Source organism: Crocodylus porosus, unplaced genomic scaffold (genome assembly GCF_001723895.1).
Source record: "Crocodylus porosus isolate Cpor-Errol unplaced genomic scaffold, CroPor_comp1, whole genome shotgun sequence".
NCBI classification, from domain to species: Eukaryota; Metazoa; Chordata; order Crocodylia; family Crocodylidae; genus Crocodylus; species Crocodylus porosus.
Genome location: NW_017728931.1, coordinates 104,335,034 through 104,341,338, shown reverse-complemented (window position 1 = coordinate 104,341,338; position 6,305 = coordinate 104,335,034). Strand labels below are relative to the sequence as shown.

At 40.9% G+C, this 6,305-nt stretch overlaps 1 protein-coding gene across 1 annotated transcript in view; it reads left to right on the top strand.

The window, feature by feature from the left end:
- Window positions 1-6,305, top strand: part of CADPS2 (calcium dependent secretion activator 2) — a gene marked incomplete at its 5' end in the record, with an annotated part of 600,328 nt that overhangs the window by 219,757 nt on the left and 374,266 nt on the right. The gene's annotated exons all lie outside the window — the stretch shown is intronic.

Sequence of the window (6,305 nt, the reverse complement as noted above, 5' to 3'; positions counted from 1 at the left end):
CCAAGAGAAGTGGTGCAGGCTCCTACCCTGGGGGTGTTTAAGAGGAGGTTAGATGAACATCTTGCTGGGGTCATTTGACCCCAGTATTGTTTCCTGCCATGGCAGGGGGTCGGACTAGATGATCTGCTCAGGTTCCTTCCAACCCTAGAAACTATGAAACACATACAGGTATTTAGAATTTATATTTTTCATGATGATAGAGACACTGGTAGGCTTCCAAACTGCTTTAACATTGTAACTATACCAGTAAAGCATTACCCAGCTGATTGCTGTCTCTCTCTGTCTCTCTATAGATGTGTGTATGTGTGTGTAGAGTGGTCTTTTGTCTTGATTGTGGAAGAACATAGATTTTAGGGCATTTTTAAAAATGGATTTGGGATGCTGCTCTAGCAGTCCAGCTAGCACAAGGGGTAGTGTCCCCAGGTACCAATTGGCTGGGCCACAAAAACTCTTGAGAGCAAGTAGCCCTGAGCTGCTTGCCAGGGCAGCTTTTTGTATGGATGGGGCCAGGAGAGGGCAGCTTTTTATACTGAGCACAGGTGCTGGCCCCAAGCTCTAGCTCCCCCCCGGTTGCAGATCTGGGAGGAGCCACTCAGGGTTATTTTGCCCTAAGTGGTACAATTTGCTCCACAGCAAAGTGCATGTCCAAGGATGTGTGCTGAGGCAAAAAGCCCTGGCTCAAATTTGCACTGCTTCTATTTGAGCTGCTGCAAGATCATGTGCTTGCATGTGTGGACGCGCCCTGTGTGTTCCGTAACTTGCTTCTGTAGAGCTTCGTTAGTTTGTATGAAGCTCTAATGTGTCACTTTACTTGTATTTTGGTCGCATTTAATTTTTGGTCTGGATTTGTACTTTCTAGGTCTAGTGGAAAAAGCTACATATATACGTTTCTCCTTTTTAAACAAAACTTATCTTAAAGTTTTTGTCTCTATTTAATAATATAAATGAATGCATTTAAATGAAGCATCCATTGCTTAATGTTTTTACACAGAAAAAATAAATATATTATGGGAAAAATAACTCGGTTCTTCAATTGGATTTCCTCAGTTGAATAGCAGACCTCCTGACCTTAGATTGTAAGCGTTTCATTAAATTAAATATAGAGAAGGTTTTACTTTGAGAAAAATAATAACATGTTGTTTTGCACGGCTCTGTATTTGAGGTAGTGAATCCAGAGGAGTCTATATATTAGCTTGGTTTATTTCTCTAAAACTTAGGACTTTATCAGAAGCTGTATAGAAATTTTTAGTATTTCCTCTACCAGGAGAAACCACAAGTGTATAGTGAAAGACCTTATGTCCTTTCAGTGTAAGGGTGTGCAAGATACTTAAGAGCTTTTTAGTTCATTTATTATTTCAAATTTGCAGTACACATGGCACATTTCATTCTTAACTGTGACATTCCCTTCATAGTGACCATGAGAGAAGTTGAATCAGATACACCAGAACAAATGTTTGAATCTTCTCTTGTATGATAATTGTATGCTAATTGCCTTTAATTCTGAGTCATTTTAAATTTTTATCTTTATTACTCTTCTAATCATTGGCCGTGTGCGTTAAATACCTTGAAATAGTAAATGTTTTTGTCTTCAATCTGAATGCAATTTACAATAAATGTAATTTTTATAGGAACAGGATGTTTGTTTGCTTCTGTGTCATATTAAACCTTTCGTTCAACATACATATTAAATGCTGGTGTATTCTTTTGTATTGCTTAAGCATGTTTATCTTTGTTTATTTTTAATTATAGAAAATAATGATAAGGAAATATGTTGTTATAAGTGCTGTGATGCTCACAAACCCTAGTGCAGATAGCGGGAAAATGCACTCTGTATTATTTGGTTGTAAACCTTACAACCTTGGGAGGAGGCATATTTCTTTTACACTGGAGTCAAATAACTTTTTGGTGAGGGATCTGGTATAAATTCTAATCACATTTTATTTTAGCAAATAGCCGTGCAAACATTAAAAACATTACAATGTTAATAACACTTCCCTAAATAGTCTTGCAATGATGAAATATTGTGCTGCTGCCTTCTACATCTTTTACAGATCAACAACTGCAAGACACAACAGAGCATTGTCGCCCTTGAGAGAGTTCTGTATTTACAAGCCAGTCCATGAACTTGACAGACTGCATGTAGTTTGTTGTGCAAGACAATGGAAGTTTTATAGAAATAGTTGAGTGGTTCCTTTACTTACCTTGAATTCATGGTCTCAATCAATATGCACAGAGGAAGGAAGTGATAGAATGAAGTGTAAGGATTTTCATGTATTGTGTATTCCACATTTTTACTAGATGTATCTGCTGTACTGGAAATAAACAGTGATGTGAAGACTTTAATACATATAACTAACTTTGTGCCTGTGTGCACATGTGTGTCACGTGTTTATTTGGTTTGGACCTATTTCATAAGGTTTGCGTTACTGGGCTGGAAAATCTGCTGCCGTCAGAGAGCCCAGTACAATCCTGAAAGTGAAGAAAGTACCATCAGTACCCCAGCTCTGCTTGATGAAAGCATATGGGAGGTGGTTCTTAGCTGTTACTTCTTGGTTCTGGACCTCAGTGCCTCTTGAGGCCTGCCAGAGCCTGAACCTGGACATCTTTCAGGAGTACTGTAAGCTCTTCCTATTTGGGAAGAAGTTTGGCGAACTGAGGCTGAGATAATGTTTAGGGCATCTAGTTTCATTTTAAATTGTTTTGTTCTCTTGTCACTGTCCTATTTTTATAAGTTAGTCTGTTCTCTTATTGTGAGCTCTTTCCCCTTATTGTTTGCCACCCTGAGCTGCTGTTGGTAAGAATGGCATATAAATTGAATAAATAAGAAGAGGGGAGCCAAGTGTGAAGACTGCATGAGTTCCCCTTTATGACTACATTTGCTTTTCTTTGATGACCCTGTAAAAATGAATTTGTTTTAATTGTAAATGATTACACAAAGGAAACAACAGAATATATTTGTTCCAAATGGTATTGGCTAAATTTGCAATATCTTGGAGTTTTGTTTTTAAGTGATATTTAAATCTTTTGGCAGTTTTGCAACATTTGAGCTACTTTTTATCATGCCAGCTTTAGATTCGTAAAGCCTCATTTGCTGTACCAGGGTTGTCCAAATCCTAGCAGATGGAGGTTGCACGCTGTAGGGGCTAGGGTCCCTCTGCCTTACTTCCCTGGCCCTAGGCTCGCCCAACAGTGGGCAGGTACCCTCTCCACCATATTGCTGCACTGCATGGGTGAGTGACCCCTAACTACACTGCGTGACCCCCAACTCACTGTGAGTGGCTCCCCCTGTATTGCAGGCTATGCTGCCTTGCCTCTTGGGGCATGGGCAGGAAGAGAAAGCCAGGAAAGGGAGAGGGAACCCAGAGAGCTCTGCTGTAGCAGCAACCAGAGGAGCAGTAGGGGTGTGCTGCAAAAAACCCTGTGATATACCAATGTCTACAAAATAGGAGGTGAAACAGGAGAACATATTTAATTAGCTAAAATATAATTCTCCAATAGAAATATTTTTCAAATAAAGCTTTAATCGTGACTTTTTTTGTAATCTAAAGGTTATAGGACAATACAGATTATTTTGGGTGTTCAGAAAAACTTTATAAATTGAACTAATTTTTTACTTTTGCTTTCTCTTTTAATTTCATTTGTTTTTGGTATTTTTATGCTATGCACAATAATATTATTTGTTTGTTTAATACTCCTGTTCATGGGAGGAAATGGAATCTTTAATCACAGCTGTACTTTATTGTCGCCTTTGTCATTTGTTTTCTCATTGTGCCCATAATGTGCTATGTATTTTTTGAATACATAAAAACTATTACTCTCTTAAAGAACTTCCAGAATAAGATGGCAAACTGTTTGAAAGGTGGTTAAGAGCAGTGCAATTACAATTATATAAGTTTATACACTTTTCTTAAAGATCAGCTATGTTATCAGCTACGTATAGGATTCTTTTTGCCAGAGACTCTAAGGACAGACACGACCCCTCATCTGCTTTGGTATCAAGTGAACTTTAATAGTAACCCCTAATCTGTATTACAGGTTTCCTCCCCATAATACAGCCTGGCAAGTGGCTCCTTCAGATGTTACAGCAACAACTTTTGGGGGTACTGGGCCCTGGGTCCTCCACTGGGTATGTGGGATGTTCCAGCTATTCAAGTGGAAAATCCATGGTTGCCCCTGTCCCCCCAAAGTTACAGCACAAACGCATAGCTTTCTTTGTTTATTCATTACTTTTGTAATTTTCCTCATCCCAAATTGTTCAATCCTCAGGTTTCTTTTTAGATAAGGTACTCCAGCCCTACTCAGTTTTTGGTTTTGTTTCTTTATAGGGAAACTGTTGTACCTGGTTCACCCAGTGTACCAGTTGCAGCACTTGCTTTTTCCACTGCTTTATAAAGTGCTTAGTACAATTTTATTGCTTAGTTCTAGGAAGGCCTAGACTCTGGCTACGAGCCTTAGCATAACTCAGTTTGCCTGCCACAGGCTATGCTTAAATACTTTTCTCTATCCATTAGTTATTAGTAAGAGATCTGAAGAATATGAGCACAATGACTGTCAAGGATTATTCTATGAAGGATGTCCCATGTACTGGGGAGGAGGGGGAGTTTAGAAAACTCTTTTTGTTGAAGCAATATTTAAATTCTGAAAAAATAACAAAAACTATGTTATTACAGTTTTGTGTTTTCATTTATGTTTATATTGTTTTATTTTCTTCTAATGCATTGTCTTCTTCCACAGAGAATATTCTTGCTTTGTGTTTTAGTTTATACTGTATTAGGTCCACTTGCATCTCGTCTGGAACCACTAGCTGTTCACTGTTGGCCCCGATGACAGTATCCTTTCAGTACAACTACTGGTTCTTCATGGTTTTCCCCAGTCCTTGCACCTTTTATTGTAATGCCTTCTCCAGTTTGTTGTAGCTCTTTGTTGTGTCTGTGTACTATTGTAGATTTTTCTGAGGGCTGCATTTTCCTTTACTGATGTACCAAATTCATGACGGGAGTGGGCTGCACAGTGGCTCCTTTAATCTTGAAGGTTTCCCTGTGGACTGAGGGCCCCACTGCTCACTTCTTACTCCTAACCACCAGGGAGGCAAAAACCAGTTTTAAATATAGCGCCATTTTTTCTGCTGGCTGCTGATTGGCCCTGGCAGCCCTGCTGCCTGTTGCTGACTGGCTGGGAGACAAAAACAGCACCATATTTAAAACTGCAGCTTTAATCACCCCACTGATCAGGAGTAGAGGGAAGGGCGCATGCAGCAGAGCTCACCCAGGCGGTGCAGTCTGTGCTGCCCCTGTGGTGCTTCACATGGAGCCAAGCCCTGCCTGGGACAGCCTGTGCCATTGTTCAGCCTGCACCGGGAGGTGGCTGCTCATTGCACTGGGCGGGTAAGCGGGTGGAAGGCAGCTGGAAGCTAGAGCCAGAGCTCTGCGCACTGGGGCAGGAGCTGCCTGGCGGAAGCTTCCTCCTGGCCCGGAGCAGCATGGCAGGAGGAGGAGTCACTACTGGAGGCAAGGGGAGCAGAGCAGCATCTGGGTGGCTGCAGCCTCACCATAAGCAGGCCTGCTGGAAGATGTGAATGCTGGCTGGGGTCAGGCCAGTGGGCGCAGGCTGGAGTATGGCACGGGCTGTCCGGGGTGGGGCTTGGGGACAGCCACAGACCTCACCTCAGGGTGAGTTCTGCTATGTGCACCCCTTGCCCCTTCCACTACTGATCAGCAAGGAGGCAAAAACAGTGATTTTAAATATGGTGCTGTTTTTGCCTCCCAGCCGGTCAGCAAGAGACAGCGGAGCTGCCAATTAGTGATGAGTGGCAAAAATGGCACTGTATTTAAAACTGTTGTTTTTGCCTCCCTGCTGATCAGGAGTGATGAGCAGGGGGGGCCCTCCACTAATCAGCAGTGGGGGGAAGCATGCAGGGGAACTTCAAGATTAAATGAGGTGCTGCATAACCCACTCTCGCCATGAATTTGGTAGGTCCCTACTGATGTTTTTTAAAATAATAGTAGAGCTTAAAAAGTCTGTTTATTCTGTCTTCAGGAGGAATAGATTTTGTTTTTTTTGTTCCAGTTGGAATACCCATACGTTTTGGACATTGGGAATATTTCCAAGTTGTTTTAGATCTCCTTGAAGATCATGGAAGAATGGTTGAGAAAAGCCTTGGAGAAAAAACATTAAATAATTTTTCATTCAAAATTGTTACACTTAGCTATGATATTTCTGTGTAGAGGTGGGGATTGTTTTGTTTTGTTTGCTTAAATAATCACAGCCACTTGGAACCTATAAAAAAAAAAAAAAAAAAAAAAAAA